Source organism: Protomyctophum parallelum, assembly GCF_964188405.1.
Source record: "Protomyctophum parallelum genome assembly, chromosome: 19".
Taxonomy (NCBI): Eukaryota; Metazoa; Chordata; class Actinopteri; order Myctophiformes; family Myctophidae; genus Protomyctophum; species Protomyctophum parallelum.
Window position 1 is genome coordinate 14,358,183 of NC_139717.1, and position 21,410 is coordinate 14,379,592.

Here is a 21,410-nt window from a genome sequence, read left to right on the forward strand (position 1 = left end):
CCAACCAGTGCCGCTTAAAAGATCTGATAACGATTCAATAGTAATCCAAAGGACTGCGTGTAAAGAAATGGGAAACTGTGATATAACCACATGCTTCAAAGACGCGAAAGGAAGAAGTGGTCAGAGCAATCGATCAATTGTTTTCCGGCTTGGATCAATGGAACCAACACATTGTTCCTATTTATCACTGTCAAAATGAAAGCAATTTTTTCACGTTTTTTTTTTGTGTTTGGTCAATTACTTGGACCCACTACTTGCAGTACCCCCATGGCCCGCCTGTGACCACTGCACAGTGCTCAGCATATCGAAGTTTGGACTCCAGCATTCTGGCATCTATTTTGAGCTCTAGTACTATATTTTGTTTTATATGGTCTCTGTCGGGTGGAAAAACTGTTACTTGTCAGGATTCACATTCAAAAGTATCAAAGGTAAGAAGATCTACAAGCTCGAAGCGCTTTGCTTCGTGCCGTGTTTCGAGCTTGTAGATCTGCTATACTTTTGATATGTTTGTGTGACGCTGTTGTATGATCAAATAGGGCTCTAATTTAGGGTTTCTGCCCGACAGCGAAGCTATGCATTGGAAAAGAGCCATGTTTCTGCTCCTTGATTACACAGCTGAGGTGAAAATCAGCAGCTGTCTGGTTCCATAACACCATGAGTTGAGAACCGATGATCAGTGGTGGAAAGTACTGTACTTAACCCATTACAGTCTGTACAATCGGTCTCGGGTCTTAATGTATGCCTTCTAAATCAGTAGTTTTTGGTGCCAAGGACCCCCGAATCGCTCTTGCTCTCCATTGCTCCTTTTCTCACACGCGTGTGCGAGCAAGAGCGAGAAAGTGTGTGTCGTGTAACGTAACTGGGTGTAGCAGGAACAGTAGAGAGTTACAGTATCAGGGGAGAGAAAGAGACACGTTTCATTTATACCGTAGTTGCGCACCAGTACTGCACAGCTGATCTACAAGCTCACAGTGCACAGCATCGTGACGTGTTGCGAGCTTGTAACTCAGTAATTTTGAGCACATTATACCGACACTCGAGTAGGTAGGCTATAAATCAGACTGGAGTGTGCGATGCACGAGAGGAAGTTGAGCGACAAGCGGCACTACGGAGATGAGAGGCGGAGAGAACTGAAGCTGTGTGTGTCTGTGTGTAGTGTAAGGGGGCATGGAGGGCACGACAACCTCTCTAAGTGACACTGATTGACAGCTGGCATAGACAATCAGCTTCCAGACGCTGTACTGTAGTTGTTGAGATGTTTAAAAAAGAAATCCCCTCGTTTTCTACTTGTTGATAGACAGTGAGAGGCGGACGGGAAAGGTGAGCGAGAGATGTGGGATGACGGGGTGGCAGTGTGTCTCAGGGCCAGGGTGGAGCGGCTGGATGGGAACCGTGAGGTTCCCAGTTCCATCCCATGCAGGCTCCCCCATAGTTACAGTATAAGTCCTTATGTCCTTGAGTAAGGCGCTGAACCCCTGGGTGAATGCCAGCTCTGTTGATGCGGATAGAGAGTGCTGTGAGCTTGTACATCAGTCTGTGCTTGTCATGTGAAAGTCATGTGAAATGTGCTATATAAATAAATGTGACTCGACTTGTACATCTGCTATTTTTCAATGGCCAACGCTAAAATCTAAAATGAAACGGATGCGGAAAAATGTACCTTAAAAAGTACGTTTTTTTAACTTTGCTTGAGTATGTCAATTTTTCAATTTTTTACACTGTGTATTACTCCACTACATTAATTTGAATGCTTTAGTTACTTTGCAGATTTAGATGAGTCATTAACACTACGTAATTGTTAATTAAAAGAAAATCGTGTACATGCGTGTGTGCGTGCGTGCGTGTGTGTGTGTGTGTAGATTGCTGTCGAATGCAGGGATGACTTGGTGTGTGCGTGTGTGTGTGCGTGCCTGACTGCCTGTGCGTTTCAGAGATTGGAAGTCAGTAATTACATCTGCAGACAAAAGGTCAATGTTAATGAGACAGAGCATCTAGTCTACACTATATGAATATTGTGTATACATACACACACACACACACACAGACGTGCGTGCGCACACACACACACACACACACACACACACACACACACACACACACACACACACACACGGTTCTTGGTTTACTATCTATTTAACTATATGCATTTGATGTATACTGTTTTACCTACTGTTGTCCTTGCTTGCTGTAAATCGTTCTGGATTAATAGCGCCTGCAAAATGCCTGAATTGTAAATTTAAATACAAGGCAAGCCTTCACTTGTGAGCTTGTATATCTGTTATATCAGTGGTTTTCAACCAGTGGTCCGGCGACTACCAGTGGCTGAGCTTGTGGTGGTTCCAGATGGTCCCCAGCTAAAGTATGGAGAACTGGTAACCAAATGGTCCTTTTATTAGAGCTTTAACTCAAAAATAGCAGACCTACAAGCTCGTAGCGCGCCACTCGGTGGCGCGCTATGAGCTTGTAGATCTGCTATTTTTCAATAGCTAAATTATAACATGTTTAAAACACCAAATGGGGTTCCCGCCAAAATTGGGTTAAACATACATTACTTAATTTACAAGAAGTCCACACAATTTGATAATGTAGAAGAATTGTTATTTTGATCGTTTGCATGTTATCTTTATGGTATCACAACATCAATGCAGCATGGAATTATGGATACAATCATATAGGATACATTTTGGGTCTGAGAGGCTAAATCTCATTAAATGGTGGCCGTGTGGTCAAATGCAGAATAAATAATGGACCTTGATATGAAGCACGTTGAAAACCATTGGGCACACGTGGCACCATTGGCGGAGCATGAATTAGGCATGAGGCACTCGTTCGCAAAATGACATGTGTGGCGATATTTCGTACCGAACGCCCCCTATACCTCCTCCAACCCCCCCGCTCACTCCTCTGCAGACTCCTCATTAGCGCTGAGCGACAAAACTTGCTAACCTTTTCCCACTAACCTGACTCCAGCGCCGTGCGTGAGCGTGTGCGTGTGCACGAACCGGCAACATTCCTTGCTGTCTGCGTAGCGGAGGCGTATAGTCTGTGGCAGTCTTTAGCTTTTAATTAGTTTTATAGGTTATGAGGAAAAGGCAGTGATGAACTCATTCTTTTGGCTCAAAGCAACTATCTACTGTCTGCGGTTTGAGGCGTACTACATTTTGGGGCGACAGCTGAAAAGTGATGGCAAGAATTGATGGCATTTAGAACAAGCTGATCAAGACAAGCTGTCAAGACAAGCAAGTAGGTTCCGTGCAAAAGCACCCCATTAATGCTGTGCAAGCTTGTAGTAATTACAATAAAAATAGGAAGAAGTAGAGGAAAACAAGAGGATATTAAACAGAAAAGACAAGCTACTAAGTATGCAGGTGGACATCAGGTTCCGATCCCCCAGCAGGTTGAAGACAACAGGTTGTGCCCACGCACACTGTTTGCCTGGAGTTTGTGTGTGTGTGTGTGTGTGTGTGTGTGTGTGTGTGTGTGTGTGTGTGTGTGTGTGTGTGTGTGTGTGTGTGTGTGTGTGTGTGTGTGTGTGTGTGTGTGTGTGTGTGTGTGTGTGTGTGTGTGTGTGTGTGTGTGTGTGTGTGTGTGAATACTCAAATGTTATACTTGAGTAAAAGTATCAATACTGCAATGTATAAATACTCAGTTTTACGAGTGAAAGTGTACTTGAGTGAAAGTACAAAGGTATATTTGTATCAAAATGTACTCAAAAGTCCCAAAAGTAGACTACTCATTATACAGAATGTCCCGTTTCACTTTTCAAAACATCCGATCTACAAGCTCACAATGTGTTGCGATGCAACGCTTTGTGAGCTTGTAGATCGGTTATTTTCAAATGGCCGAAATGTATATGTTGCTGAAGTGGGTGATGCATGTTTTTTAATAATGTTTACAATCTAAAATAAGTTTTAAATAAATGTAGTGCAGTAAAAAGTGTGGATCCGAGATGTAGTGGAGTACAAGGACAAAAGTATTGGAAATTGGAAATAAAGTACAAATAAGTAAATGTACTTTGTTATTTCCACCACTGGAGCAGACAAGCTCAGAAATCTTGTGTGCGTGCGTGCGTGCGTGCGTGCGCATGCAGGGTTTGTGGGGTTGGTGAGGCAAGCTGCGTGCCTCTCAGGTCCTCAGGGTTGCTGTTGATTGGTGGGGGTGACTGAGTCATGCACCAGCATTCAGCCAGCCCAGCAGGACTGCCAGACGTGCCCATGAGCAAGGTGACGTAGCCCAGGGCTGTTTAGGAGCTCACTGTGAGGATGCTGTTGGCTAGAAGAGTGCAAAGCATAGATTTTGTTGCAGGAAGAAAAAGATGATGAACACCTGCTCCGAAATTCTATAGAGTCTGTTTTGGGACAAGTGCAGATGCCAAACAGAAACCCAAATTGATAAAAGACATTAAACAATAATAATACTATATTGGAAAAAATCTAAACAAAAAATGTCTTCTGCCACATTAGTACACAGCACCGCGGCAGAATAGCTGTGCAGCACAGTGACATGTACAGACTCCGCGATTACAGCATCGCCATGTCACCCAGGTCCTTATTGTAAATGTTAACCTCATTAACTCAACTGGCCTGGTTTAGATAAAGGCTCAATACAATTATAATATAGAGAGGCAGCCACAGACAGACCCAACGGCTCCCAAGAGAGAGTGGTGGAAACTGAGCTGCACTTTCTAACTATACCTGCCCGCTGCACTGTATACCAAGACATCAATACACACACACACACACACACACACACACACACACACACACACACACACACACACACACAGTCACACACACACACAATTTGCCACTTAAACCCAATATGTTGTTGAGCCTGAGTCCCTCTCTCTATACTGCTGTATTTCTACATTAAATATCTTCACAGGAAATAGCAGATCTACAAGCTTAAATGCATGGATAGGCAGATCTGTGTAGGCATCGAGGACGGGTCTTCACTCAGTGGGGCCAATAGAAGCCCTAGAAGCATTGATTGACAGGTATTAATTAATTAAAGTGCCACAATTTTTGTATTTTTCAAGTTTTTCATGTGTCTATGAGGTGACAGTACTTGACACCCTGGAGTCGTTTTATGTGCAATGACGTATTAACTTTGTATTTAGGGTTTCTTTCTGGAGGCTGAACCCTTAAAATAAACAGTAATATAGTGACATCACACTATTAACCCCTCCCCCTTTATGATACAACTACAGCTGTGGGTGCAGCTTCAGTTCAGGTGGATCACCACCCATCACCACCCACCAGGCAAACCAGGCATACTATTACTTAATGAACTGGTGGGCGTGTCCACATAAAAGCATGATTTTAACAAATACTGTACACTTTTTGGAAAAAGTTCTTCCTCCTTATATTATAATAATACCTGATGATCATGTTTTAGGGTGGAAAACAATCACTCCATCTTTAATTAATTATTCCGCCACCGCCAGTTTTACCTTATTTTGTCAACCGACGGAACCCACAATGTAAATAAAGCGTTGTAATGGCAAAATCTACACGGCTATGTGAGCTTGTAGATCCATTTTCAGAGTGCAACACAATGTGTTGTCTTTTAGTTAAGTTTAACTGGATCCCTTGTCCACTAGTTCTTCCCTTACATTTTAGTCTAGTTGTTTTATTTGTTGACAAAATTGTCAATATATTTAGTCTTAGTTTTACTCATCATAGCTTAGTTTTTATTTAGTTTTCATCAGTGAAAAAAGGTAGTCGACGACGAGCATTTTTTGTCATAGTCGGGAAATCAACACTGATGTGCATATGGTTGGTTGCATATTGTCTGTCGGTTACTTTTCAGGATTCAAACACAAAAACCTGTTGGTTCGCGTCCATTTCAAGCTTGTGGATCTGCTACTTTACGCATTAATTAACTAACTAATTCATTACTTACACAAACCGTTTGAATATGGAGATAAGAGGTTTCTGCCCGGCAGCGACAATATATCCGTTTCTACCCGACTGCAACGATATATAAAAGGGTGAGTGAGAGAGAGAGAGACCGATGGGGAATCCAAACTGTAGCAGTGCAGTCATCATCCATCACTTTCTCAATTAAGGGGCTGATTAGAGTAGATGGTAGTCCATATCGACATTCCATTACCACTGCGGTTGTGTGGGCTATGGTAATGTCTTGGCATGGGGCCGCCGGGCCCTCTCGCACGCATCCACACATACGAGAACCTGGCAATCCCAGCTAGCAGCTAGCCAGGGACGCTAATGAGGATGTCAAGGCTCACCTCATTCCCCCATGAGAGTGCAAGTCTGTCTGGCTGCAGGAGGTTTACGTCAATGCTGCGTTTGCTTCTCTTGCCCTCAAAGCCAAAGCTTGGTTTCATATATTACCACAAAACAAATTTATATTACAGTGAAAAAGGTTATGCGGCCGTATTAAGGTTTCATGGGAACCATATATTGTTTCTATAAAAAGAAGCATGTAGGTTATTTGTAAAAAAAAAAAAACTTATTATTATGTGTTCTAAAACAGTTAGTCCCAAAACTTGATTCTGATTGGCTGGTTTCCGTTGTAAATCTCACGATAATCCACACCTTCAATCACTTTATATCATTCCCAGCTGATTCCGCAGCTCTGTAGCTGAACTGGGGACTTTTGCCTTACACACCCTGGCCGTGCAGGCGTCTAAGCACTGCACACGCTCATATGACTGTAAATGTGTGGCTCCGGGCGGCCTCTATAAAGATGTCAAGCGCCTCCCCCTATTCCTGGCCGAGTAAAAATTGTGGCTCGCTCTGGTGGGCACAAAGCGTAGCTACTTTTGTGAATTTAATAGTTTTATGAGGTTAATATTGCTATATGTTTGTAACCGTTTTAGAAAAGCAATAAGCCATGCGAGGTCCCAGCTTAGTGTATTTTATAATGGCTGACAGGGTCAGAGACGCTACGCGTTGGGTCTCACTACGCCTCTCATTACTTTAACTCTAACTCTCTTAATGTCTGCCAAGGACTTAATTAACTGCTTTTTTAGCGCCAACAACGCATTTAACGCCTTTTTAAAACGTGTATAACGTGTATTTTTTCGCACGCTCGCTCGTTTAGTGCACATGCCCACGACTCACCAGACCTGGATTCTGTTTAGCTTTTTTTTTTAAACGTGTGCGTTCATCGCTGCCCGTTTCACTACTTAAGGACCTTAAGTAGTGTGCTGCACTTACTGACTGTAAGTACAGTACAGTACTACAGTATTCTGTGCTGCAATTGTAGTAGATCAGCTCACCAGTACTACATACACGGTATAGCGCTCAACCTCTATAGTAGTACTAGTAGTAGGCCTACAGTATGTCTCTATATATAGTCTCTGTCGGGTGGAAACCTCATACTGTATATCCTGCACTGAACGATACCTACGGATGTGCGCGCGTAGGTATCGTAATTTTCAAATAAGATTAGTTTTCGGGAGTCATGGTCGGCAAGTTTTGGGAACCCTTGACTTACAGTCTCTTGATATACGCTAGTAGCAGTGGTTTCATCTGAGTTGCATTTTTCGCTGCAAGCATATGGCTGGTCTACAAGGCAAGCTATGCTATATATATATATATATATATATATATATATATATATAGGGAGCCCCTGTGGCCCCGGTTCCTTTCTTCTAGGGGACAAACATGACCCCCCCCCCCCCCCCACCCCCATTTCCTTGGTTTTCAGGTTCATCTGCTTTTATATTAGTTTGTGCCTGTTTCTGTTTAGAATGATTTTTATTAGTCATCAGTTACCACGTCCCCCCCAGAGCCCCAACAAGAGTCACGTTCACTGCCAAAATAAAACCATTTCAATACTTTTATAACGCAAACTCGTTTATTCAGTTGTAGCACTCCTGTGCGGGGAACATTTCTGTCTGAATCACAACAATGTCTCACCTGCCAATTGAGAGTGGCGTAATCCTTAGAGTTTAATCACTGGCAAGATTGGCATGGGAGGGAGGGACCCTCCCCTCCCCCAACACCCCCCCCCCCCCGTATCTTACATTTGGCTGCCCGCCGAATAAAACATTTTTTTGTACTTTTAAAAACTCAGCCGCTTGTCAAGTTCATTTGGCTGAGCACTTCTGTCTGAATAATCAAGATATCGGCATATACATTTGGCAGGCGCAAGATCCTGGATGTTCAGACGGAAAAGTTTCCCTACACAGAAGTGCACAATGGAATGAACTTGACAAGAGGCATGAGTTTTAAAAAGTTCTTGAGGCTCAGGGAGACTTTTGAAAGTATACAATTATTAAGCATACTATTATGGCCTGTCTATTTAGATTTTTGGTACCATGCAGGTACACCAACAAGCTCAAAATGTGTCCCAATTCGAGCTTGTGGATCTACTACTTTTGATGCTTTTGTGTGACACTGTAGTATATGATCAAGCTGGACGCTCATTTACGATGGTTCTGTCCCACAGCGACGATATGGAGGTGGTGCTGGTAATGTGCAGCACATGGGCATACATTACTGACTTTGTGCATTGCTGTAGCCTACATGAATGGACTTCTATTGTAATTAGGGATGTCCTGATCCGATCAAGTGATCATAAACCGGGACATCCCTAGTATCAATATTAGAATTTCTACATTGCAGTATTGATACTTTTACTTAAGTAAAATATTTGAATACTTTTTCCACCACTGGAAGTGTTATGCCCGGGACAGATTTGATATAGATGGATGGCCAACTAATGGTTCTGGATCATGACAGCGCTACAAAGCAGCAGTGCTCTGGCTACAAGTTACTTGAAATTACTTCCCACACACTGTTTTTGCGAAGCTAAAGGTCCCCCGAGCAAGGCCGAGGAGAGGTATGGAAATAGCAGACTTTGGGTGTAAAAGGCCAACACATAATTATTATCATCTGCTTCTAACATCCACAGTCGATAATGAATTATCATCAACACTGAGAAATATGCTGAGAAAGAATTACTCTCAAATGTGAGATCTGTGGGTGTGGGATAAGGCCATTACAAGCTGACAACAGTGCCCTCAAGTGGTGGGCCAGGGGAGCAACACCACCCCACAGCCAACTCCAATCTATCTCCCTTCAAGTGCCCATTCTTCATTTGCATTCCCCTCCATCTCTCCCGAGAAAGTACTTTTTACATCAGCCTGCTGGGAGGATCACACGACGATATCCGAGTTGAAAGTGGAGGGCCGGGGCTGTCTACTGTCGGCAGTCTCAAGTTGAATCACTTTTGTGAAATGTCAACATTTGTCCAAAGCGTCTGGGAGATTATTAAAGCTAGAATGTCACATTAGCATTCTTTTGGAGAGCCAGCGGCTCCTCGGCTTGAGAGTTATGCCTCTACCTCCAGACTGCACGTCTCAGTAGATAAATCCACTCCTCACTCCTCACTGTGCTACCAAATGAACTCAGCACATGTGTGCATAAATCACTGTGGTAAACAGGAAAAATAAAATAAAAATACTGTTCTTATTAAGCGTTTACGGCCAACTTTTAATACTGTCCAGATCCAGATTCCAGTCGCAGTAGCAGTTGCTGTTGGGCAGAAACCTTGCATCTCCATTCTCCAAATATATATATTTTTTATACTTTCTGTTATTTTTGTAAATGAATGCCCTACCTACTTGATCATACTACAGTGTCATACAAAAGCATAATTTACAAGCTTGAAGCGCGTGTGAGCAGCGTTTTGAGCTTGTCGATGTGCTATTTTTGATATTCGTGAATTTAAATTCTGAAAAGCAAAGTCCGGTTTCCACCTCCACCCAGCATAGACGATAAATGCTTGACAAAGAACTCCATATATGGGCATAAATTGGACACAGACATGGGGGCATTCATTTCCAACTTGCATCGTTCCAACTTCCAAGCAGGCCAGTGGCCAACGGGCACCGCTCTAAAGGCTCCAACTGGCATCGCTCTAGTTATTAATAATAATCTTGAACATAACACAAATCTTCTCTTATATTATGGGGGTCCCTGGCACTAAACCTTTGCAAATGGGGGTCCATGGCCAAATACATAGTCTATGTCAGGTGGAAACCTCATTATGTCCAAAACTGTTAACTTTTCAGGATTCAAATTCAAAAGCAGCAAAAGTAGCAGATCTACAAGCTGAAAACGCATCGCTTCAGGCCGCATTTCAAACTTGCAGATCTGCTACTTTTGATGCTTTTGTGTGACGATGTAGTTTGATCAAGTAGAGGATTAGTAGTTGATTTACCAAAAAGACACATAGTTAGAATAATGGAGATGGGAGGTTTCAGCACGACAGCAGCAACGTCAATCTGGGAGTCCTTGACATGAAAGTGTTTGAGCACTGCATTAGCCTACATTAGCCTGCATTATGGCTGCCATCCAGTCATTCCATTCTTCAGCTGGGCAGTCGGCAGACTGCAACATCCTGACAGAGCTGCCAACACCTACAAGCACATTGTACCTCCTAAGAGAGAGAGACACGCACGCAGCACGCACACAGTCTGGAAGTAGCTCAGCCTAAAGCCCATACGCCTAATTAATATCTCTTGACCTACAGCGTTTGGTTATTCTCGCAGGTTTGTCTCCCAGGTTGTAATATTTGCTGTGTCACACGCATGCTAGAGTAGTGGCTAGAGAGCATATGCCTTTCATGCGGAAAGTCATGGGTTCGAACCCCAACTCGGGATCAGCGTCAGCGAGGGCATGAGGTCGCAACAGGTTCCTAAACGTCACATCAAATGGGTTCAGATCTGAGCCAAGTCTCGTGCGGGAGGCACGTTTGAGGCCTGTCATGGACGGAAGTCTCCAGATGTAAAAACAGGTGATAATGACACAAATGTTTGGGAAAAAACATGAAAACAAACGGAACAAATTACCTCAATAGACTCTTTTACAGAGGGGAAAATGTCAGCAGGATTCTAGAGGTTTACAGTATGCCTCATAGTGGTGGCTGTAGCCAATCATGGCCCTGACATGGTACATTCTGGTATAGTTTGGTACAGTTTGTCGGTTTGCGATGTCTGGCACATCCTGGCTTGGTTCCTGATCTGTTGTGGGCTTGTGGCCTGTTTTTGGCCTGGCGCGACCTGATAGCAGTCTGGCATGGCACTCTCTCTGCCACGGCCTTGTTGCTGTGTGGCGGCCTGGCATGGCCTGGTATACACTGGCACGGTCTGGTACCGCGTGGCACGGCCTCGTACACACTGGTACAGCCCGGTATGGTCATGCTCACGCTCTCCTGCTGGCCTGGGAAAGGGGAAACCATTAAGATTCCTGCGAGCAGGACACACTCCAATAGGAAACCATAGAGAATAAACAGTGAGTGAGTGAGCTCACCGTCGCGTTCCCATGACCCTGAGAGAGAGAGAGAGAGAGAGAGAGAGAGAGAGAGAGAGATGAGGGAAAGTGCTGCGTTGGTGGTAACTGGTACACAGTATTAATAACTAACACCAGACACATTTCATCTGTTTACCAGCAAGACATTTGTTCTGTTTTTTTGTAGCATACAGATCTGCTACGTTTAATGCTTTTGTGTGACGCTGCAGTAAAAGAGAGAAAAAACATAACGTTAAAATATGGAGATAAGAGGTTTCTGCGCCGACAGTACCGATAGCCTATTTGACATATTGGCAGAATGTATTTGGCTAATCTCTCATGGACCCAGCCCTCATACTCCGGTCCTACAAATGCATTTTCTTTACAAGTGGGCAGCATTTAAAAGGAAGATAAACAGGCTTTCCAGTTTCCAACGGTATAAAAGTTGTTGCCAAGACAAGAAACATTGTTATGACAGAGACATAATCTACCAAACACAAATTTCCCAACGTTTTGTTTCAATGTTTATTATGCTTTTTTGTGTTATTTTCTCTATTGTGTTCCACAAGTACAGTATGAAATGTCCGCACTCCCTCCCATGTCCACTGGGAGGCAGTAGAGGTCCAGTCCTGAGCACTGCACAACACACACACACACACACACACACACACACACACACACACACACACACACACACACACACACTGAATGTATTGTGCTTGGTATTTGTTGATACACGACATGGGGGAAACCATATTCAGTTAAATTAGGAAAAAACAAACGTTATCCTACAGAGATTTGTGGCGCTCTGCTTTTGATATAGGCCTAATCATTATGGCCGGGTTTAGATTAGCGGAAAAGTTAAATGTGAATGTTTATATCAGAAAGAACACTCGCATGGTCCAGATCTCACACATGTGCTGATTTATGGCCTTCCCCTGGAACAATATTCTATTCAATGACTTCATGCAGATTTACTATGTGAACTATTTCACCAACACAATCTCCAGTTTAGTCATCTCTCCTGGTGATGCGCCAAGGTCTCTCTCTCTCTCTGGAAATCATAAAGCATTGGTTCTCAAATTAGGGTCCTTGGGGTGGGTGCCAGGGGGTCCCCATCGAAATAAGTTAACATATAGCATCACAATCATTTGAACCAATCTATCGATTTGTGTGTGCGTGGCTGCGTGCGTGATTATTCAGTGGTCTGATGCCTATCAGACTGAGGTTCCTGAGGGAAATCCCCACCTGAACTCATTCACACACCAACAGTGAAGAGACCATGCAAGACTCATAGACACTTTGGCACTAATATTATGTACTTTATTTGAGTTTTGCAAATTTCCAATACTTTTACTTCTACTCCACTACATCTCAGATCAAAATATTACTCCACTACAATTATTTCAAATCTTTACTTACTCGCGACACATTTTGAACTTGTAGATCTGCTATTTTCAAAATATTTTTATACAATTGAAAACTTGAATTCAGTATAATGAATAGTTTTACTTTTGGTATAGGCTACTTAAAGTAGCCTTTATTTTGATGCCTATGCTCTTTTTTACTGAAGTACATTTTGACAGGACTTTTACTTTTAAGTTGTTTTGTTGAGTATTTCTGCATGGCACTGGCAGTATTGATACTTGTACTTGGGTAATAAAAATGTGAGTAGTTTTTTTCCCACCACTGCCGATTCCCAAGCATCCGCTCTAGCTAGTGTGGGCCACTGTCTGCCGCCTCCACAAGCTGTACTCCAGTCGACAGCACCCATTAAAAACCAAACCAACACACCACAGGCACTCTCCACTGATGGATGTAATAGCATGTTGTCTTTTACGTGTGTGTGTGTGTGCGTGCGTGTGTGTGCGCCGCGCACGCACGCATGTGTCACTGAAAGCATGCCGCACATAAAAAAAGAGAACACGGGGGAAGTGCAAAAAGCAGGAGAGGCTCTAAAGAGAGAGGCCGAGGGGTTCCCAAGGCAACCCGCTGCGATGCGGCGGCCCCTGCAATCCGGCGCGGGGGGCCCTGTTTCATCCAGCGCTGCTCTGGAAGCACCTGCGCTCTGTTTGCACAGGCCGCAGTGATTATTTTGACGGCCGGGGTATACAGGCTTGGCCAGAAAAGCATTCACTGACTGAAGTGACAACATGTCATCCATTTGTTCAGCTGGGTTTGGGCTGGGAGGGTAGATGCGATGCTGAGAGACGGAGAGAGACCCTGCCCATTCTGAGGGGGCTCTCTAAAGGCCTGGCCCCCGTGGGGCCCGCGGAGGGGTTGCGTGATGCTTGGCACCATGATCATGATGTGCTACTAATTTGTGCTTTCTCACCAATGCGTGGCGTATCGTATGCACAGGCGCATGTGTCCTCTTTTTGGGAATTCAGAATATGCTCAGCCTACATTATGCATTATAACCCGCCCCCGGAACACGATTGTAGATTTCCCATTTTGTCTAAACCGTATCACACCAGGCTTTTGCCTCCGTGGTGGAAAGCCATGGTGACACGAGGTTGGGGAAAGAGAAAGACATGTAGGACCATGCAGACTCATAGTCGTACTACTGTTGAGGTCAACTCATACAGCAAACAGAGACTAAACCACACACACACACACACACACACACACCAACGCACACACGCACAACGACAACACATCCCCGTAGTGCCGCATACGTGCCCCTCCTGAAGACCTCTGCATTTCCTGTTGGTCCTCAATAAATGCAGGAACAAGCAGCTTCCATTTCCTGCTTCTCAGGCTGGCAGAGGAAGGAACCGTCGTCTGGTCACACGGTGCTTGACTAACCCACCCCCCCGCCCCCCAAACACACACACACACACACACTCTCTCCCACACACACACACACACACACACACACACACACACATACACACACACACACACACACACACACACACACACACACACACACACACACACACACACACACACACACACACACACACACACGCACATGCACACCATGGATATCAGATCTACAAGATCTGGAGCTTGTAGAGTGTGTGTGTGTGTGTGCGTGCGTGTGTGCGTGCGTGGAGCTTTAATCTGATGAAAGAAGGGTGGGGGAGGGGGTGTCCAAGGTGTTGGTAAACAGTGCTGTACAGTATTGAACACTCTTCAATGTCTTTTTTGTATTTATATCTGCTGTTGTGGAATTGTTTTTCCACTCCTAGACTCACACTGGGTCACAATGGGGAAGGAAAGGGACAAACACCTTTAACACGAATATTCATACACGCACGCGCGCACACACGCACACGCACACACATGCACACACGTGCGCGCAGTTGTCACTCGGAGCAGGATGTTCCTAGATTTAAGAGTACACATGAGTAGAACCCTAGCTCTATTTACAGGCTGTTGTTTTGACTCCTGCTCCACATTTCTACGCTCACTGTTACGCTGAATAAATATGTTTTCAAACTACTTTTAACCTGGGCGTCACCTATTTTTGGCATGACATCATAGGCAACGTTGTTTTCATGCCCTCAAGGTGTGTGTGTGTGTGTGTGTGTGTGTGTGTGTGTGTGTGTGTGTGTGTGTGTGTGTGTGTGTGTGTGTGTGTGTGTGTGTGTGTGTGTGTGTGTGGCGCGCGCCATGAACTGTTCACAACAGAATCATCTTTATTGCATGTCACAGTCAGAAGTTGTTGATTATTGTTAATATTTTCTAGTGCACTTCATCAGTTGCAGTTTTCGTAGGAAGAGAGCGAGAGAGAAAAAGAACACCAGTCAAATTATGAAGGATATACGGCATACAGGGGCAACTGGTGGCCGGGGGTCCCATGCCCACAGGTTAATGGACCATTCAACTGGTGGCCGGGGGTCCCATGCCCACAGGTTAATGGACCATTCAACTGGTGGCCGGGGGTCCCATGCCCACAGGTTAATGGACCATTCAACTGGTGGCCGGGGGTCCCATGCCCACAGGTTAATGGATCATTCAACTGGTGGCCGGGGGTCCCATGCCCACAGGTTAATGGACCATTCAACTGGTGGCCGGGGGTCCCATGCCCACAGGTTAATGGACCATTCAACTGGTGGCCGGGGGTCCCATGCCCACAGGTTAATGGACCATTCACAAGTTCACATGGCAGCCATCTTGCCATTACAATAATGAAAATGCCACCCAGTTGCCACCCTGCATGCTTTTTCATATGCAAAGAGCCAACATGGCTGCTGTGTGAAATTGTGAATATGGTCTACAGGTCCATCCCATGTAATTAGAATATTTAGTAAAAGTTTTCTTCCGTAATATAATTCAACAAGTGAATATAATTCTCATATTCTTTCATATATTCTCAATTAATTGTGCATAAAGTGTATTTAAAACCTTTTTTGTTTTAATCTTGATGATTATGGCATAAAGCTCATGATATATATCCCAATGAAAAAAAATATTTTTTAAACGAGAAATGCATTGATGTATGCAGTTAATACTTGGTCTGGGCTACTTTTGAACAAATCATTTCATCAATGGGGCATGGCATGGAGGTGATCAGCCCATGAATTGAGAATGAATTTCGAATATTATGTAAGTTTCACTTTTTTAATTATATTACGGAAGAAATTTTACTTTTACAAAATATTCGAATTAGATGGGATGGACCTGTATGGCCTGATTCCAGCTGTTAGAAAGCAAAAAATAATTCAGGATTCCAATTAGTAGTTCAAATCTAAATGTAAGGTTGTAAGTATATGCTTGTCAGTGTTGCGAGGATGTGTAATTAGAAAATATTCTCCCCTGTACGGGGAGGACATCTGGATTCAGCACCTAAATAAATCATACAGAAAAAAACATTGTCGTTATATTTCCCAGTTTTGAACTAATTATTCATTCAAATTAAGTGAAGAAAACATGCATAATGACAAAAGATGAACTTTAAAACGTGGACTTAGACTAACATCAAGTTGAATAAAAGGAAGAACTTAATCTAGCAATATCCTGGTTATATGCAATTGTTACATAATTTATGCAAATATGCTAAATAGGGCCGGGACTAATTGCAATTAATTGCGATTAATTAACTACAGAAAAAATAATGCATTAAAAAAATTAACGCATTTTAATCGCACTATTTTTTTCACCGCAGAACGTTGTCACTGGACAGTTTTCAGACGGACCTGCACACCAAGTGTCCGTGTCCTCTTCAGACAATAACACCACCAGAAACCGCAGACAGTTCACCAGACTGGGGGAAGCCGCTGAGATCACTTTGCTTGTCCCCGTGGATTGGAAATAGGATTTAAAAGGCTATCCGATGGTAGTGTGGATTACAGCACAGTTGTGTGCAATTATTCAATAAATAATTATTACCCATATTACTACAAAAACAATGTTTTATTGCTTAAACTTATGTATTCACTATTCATTGATTCACTAGTATACCAAAATCCATTTGAAAAAATTGCTTTCTCACTGTTCTCGGGTCAAATAATGATATGCGATTAAAATGCGATTAATCTAGATTAATTAATCGCAAAGCCTCTGATTAATTAGATTATTTTTTTTAATCGAGTCCCAGCTCTAATGCTAAAGAAAGGTGTTCTGACAGCACAATGGTAACAGATTAATCTCTATATGCATCACAATACTGGTATTAGCGTTATAAGTTACATATAGAAGCAAAACTATAGCCATTTCCCGCTTTTGGCGATACATTTTTGCTATGATAATTTCTCCATTGACTAAATAAAACTAGTGACTTTTTCAACTTGGCATGAAGCAGAAATGGAATCAGCACATATAAAGAAATTGATGAAGGTAGTTTTCCTCAAAACATTTACAACCACATTGTTTTTTTGGGGGTATTTTCCATTTTCGATCGTGACTATGTTATGCCCCTGTGAGCCTGTGCTTTAATCCAGGCCTGGTTTTTATTTATGCCTCCTCTGGGTGTGATCACACGTGCTTCAGAAGCATTGCAGCCAACCCATGCTGGGGCATGCAATGCTTTAATTCCCCTTGTTGTCTTGTGGGTTGTGGGTTTTATTTGGGGATGTTTCTATTGCAAAAGCAGCAGATGTACAAGGAAAGTTCACAACTCGACAATACAGTACATTACACAGCTGAGTATTGACGCTTGAATGCTTGATACGTGTCGGGGACACTCATGTCAATGGCGCTTTCAGTGTCGGAACCTTAATAAAAAATTATGGTACAGAGAGAAAAAAAGACGTTGACTTATCCCCTCCTAAAAAACGGCCGGTCCAACAATCAGGGACACTGAAGCAAATCATTATACTTGAAGACCCGGAGTATACCCACCGAGTTTCATACAAGTGCCAGCAAAGTGGAGTGCTTAGTGGTTATGTGGGGTGTGTGAGCGTGTGTGTGTGCGTGCGTGCGTGTGCGATTGTGCGTGCATCATGTCATGGGGGCCTGGCCGGGAGAGTGTTGTTGTTCTCTGTGGTACATAGAAGTAGTCCGATTTGTTACTTAATTGAGTAAACAAAGTAACTAATGTTTTCAAGTTATTGTAGTGGAATATAAAATAAATTAAGCGATGAAGTAAAAATTATACTTGGTAAAGTGTTAGTATCAAAATGTACTTGAGGTACCAAAAGTAGAAAGTAAGTGCACTTTATGCAGAATGTCCCGTTTCAGGAGTTTGTGAAGTGCAAAATGTATTAAAATGTTTTGAAAATTGTGTACAGAAGATTAGAAGTGTACGTCGTCTATTTTCAAATGGCCGAAATGCATATAGGGTTGAAGTGGCTAATGCATGCTTTTTTTTTGAATAATAAATTAGTAAGTATTAACTAAAGTTTTCAAATTATTGTAGTGGAGTAAAAGTACAATATTTGCCTCTGAGATGTAGTGGAATAGAAGAAAATGTACTGAAAATTGAAAATAAAGTCAACTCCAATGTAAACAGTAGTACAGTAGTTGAGTAAATGTATGATTTACTTCACACACTGCTTGGAGGCTTCCTACCGCTGGTGGTTGTTCTCTGGGGTCGGCCGGGCGGTCGGACTCACTGCGGTGGATCCCATTAGCGGACACACACACACACACACACACACACACACACACACACACACACACACCGACCACAAGTCAATTCACCACAAGAGCCAACAACACTGCATTATTAAACAGATTCACTTGTTTGCCCTGCATGTGATCAACCTCAGCCACTATTATGGCCGCACGCCATGCACACACACACACGCGCGCAAGCACACATGCACGCACGTGCGTCACGCACGCACACATGCACACACGTGCGCCACACACACACACACGCACACACACACACACACACACACACACACACACACACACACACACACACACACACACACACACACACACACACACACACACACACACACACACGCATGCATTTCTACTACTATACTTGTGAGGACATCAATATTATATATTGTTATTTGTGAATGCTGTATTAGCTGTGGTGGTGGCGTTAGACATTAAGGCTAAAAGGATAACACAATAACCTCTTGGGGACTTGTTTCCATTGTGGTCCTATATATATATATATATATTAGGCCTACTTAAAAAAGAATGAAAAATAGCTGAGAGCTTTCAGATCTGCTATTTTTTTGTGTGACACCTAGAGAGAGAGAGGGCATCAATTTACAAAATGAAAAACAAAATATGGAGATACGAAGTCTCTGTCTGACAGCAGTGTTGTATTTCCCCAGATAGATCGACTATTTTCAGTGTGCAACGTTGGAGCCCTAATAACCTCAAAGCTATACTCTACATGCTTGATCCTCTTCCTAATCCTAATTGTAAAGCCTGACTACCCCACATGTTAACCACATATTAACAAATGTCTAGTATAAGACCCAGGGAAATTGTCTTCACATTGTTTATTTCTCAAATGACATAGGGCCTAACCAACACAAACAAACACACAAGTATATAAATGCACACACGTGTGTGCCGTGATGTATGCACACGCACAAACACTCTAAAATGTATGAATGCAAACTTGTTTACACACACACACACACACACACACACACACACACACACACACACACACACACACACACACACACACACACACATTCATGCACACACAGTTTATTTACTCTCCACCACAATGGCGCGAGCAGTGGTGTATACCTAAGTACCTTTACTCAAGTACTGTACTTAAGTATACAATTGTAAGGCCATACTAGGGATGACTGCCCTGTCACCTATCGGAGACAGATCTCCTCTGTGGTTGTGGGGGTAGAATAGAGTGAATCCCACCTACTTCTCCAGGGATTGAAGAACCAGAATAGGGTATACACCACGCGACGGTCCCAAATCATTATGCATACATGAGCCAATACTTCTGATTTACATTTCCAACATTTTAATTTACTCTGCTATTTCATTTTGAGATTCATTACTGTCAGGGCAGAAACCTCTTACCATTATTATTCCAACCTTTTTTTTTCTTTTTCAATAAACATATAACTTCATCATACTACTGTATGTCACACACAAGCATCAACAGTAACTAGGGGTGCACGATTATGACATTATGACCGATATCCGATCTCCGATTATTTGCAGGGTCACATCTGCCCATATACCGATTCTGACCGATTCCGATATTATACAGAGGACCACAATGGAAACAAGCCTAGGCCCTATAGGGACTTGGCCCAAAGCCTGTTAATAAAGTATTCAATCAATCAATAAATAGCATAATACTTTTCCAAGTGTCTGTTTTTACAACTGAATGAGATGAGTACACAAATTAAATGCAGAATCTTTTGTTTTAATTTTTTAATTTTTTTGCTGGTGAAAACAGATTAAATAATATGTATTATTTTGAGACCATTCCGATATCGATATGGCCAATTCCCATTATGCTACCGATTAATCGTGCATCCCTAACAGTAACTACTTTTGCTGCTTTTGAATTAGAAATTAATCCTGTTTTTTGTTTTTTTTACATGAGGTTTCCACCCGACAGAGAAGGTGTTTGTGCTATTGTTACTTTTACTGAAGTAAAATACATGGGATTACTTCTTCCACCACCATGGCACGCACGAGGCCCCATTGCCTGCTGATGGCGCTCTGATTACGGACAACAATGCTGGCATTTAATATGGGTCCCGGTTGCCAGGCAACCACAAACCTACTGGACTGGTGTTGGATTACTGATGATGTTCCATAATTAATTAGCTGTCATGAATAATGAATTAAGGGAGCTTCAGGGTAATTTATAGCCACTCAGCTGCCCCCCTCCCCCCAGGAGAGAGAGAGAGAGAGAGAGAGAGAGAGAGAGAGAGAGAGAGAGAGAGAGAGAGAGAGAGAGAGAGAGTAGGGCTAAAAGTGGCATGATGTCCCAAAACGATATCGATATAATATTGACATAACATTGATAATTATCATGTCAATATTAATTGATGTATTACTATTCCTACAGTTATGTTGAGTAGTCGAGTAGTTGTTCACTAGGGTTGATAATGCTGTAATGTTGGATGATATAATCTTGCATAAAGGTGCAGTAAATTATCTTTTGCTGGAATAAGTCAAGCTCTATGTTTGTATTACAATCCTTGCTATAAGAGTTTGTTCAGAAACAGGGCTCTCCCTGTCTTCAGCTTTTTAGAAAGCTTTTTACAGAAAATGCATTTTTCAGATACTGTAGGGATACCAATTTCATCCAATCAGGAGCGAGAACTCATATTGCATACAGGATAAACACATTGAATTGGAAGTGATGGCACAAATAAATGAGCTGATCATTGGGTACTCTCTCTGAAAAAGTATTATGTTTAGCTCAGACCTGGAAAGACTGGGAGACCCCGCTCTTACACTTTTTGGAAACCCCTCACTATCATGTCGGACATGTACTGTAGGTCGTGTCTTCACTTGCTTTCAAGAATAGAAGATTATCATCCAATTTTATGGCGATAGGAAAAACAATTGCAGGTGCATTGGCGCTTCTCGATGGCGCCACACCCGGTCTCGCCAAGATCCTGCCCATAGCTGCCGCTGATCCCAGGTGCGGGGCGGTTGAACACCAGTCCCTGAGCGATCCCATGATGGAGGCTGTATTGTGAACTTGTGTATCAGTACCGCCCCCATCTGGCGGAGTCAGGTTAGGGGTCCCCCCCCCCCCCCCCCCCCCCCCCCAGAGAAGCA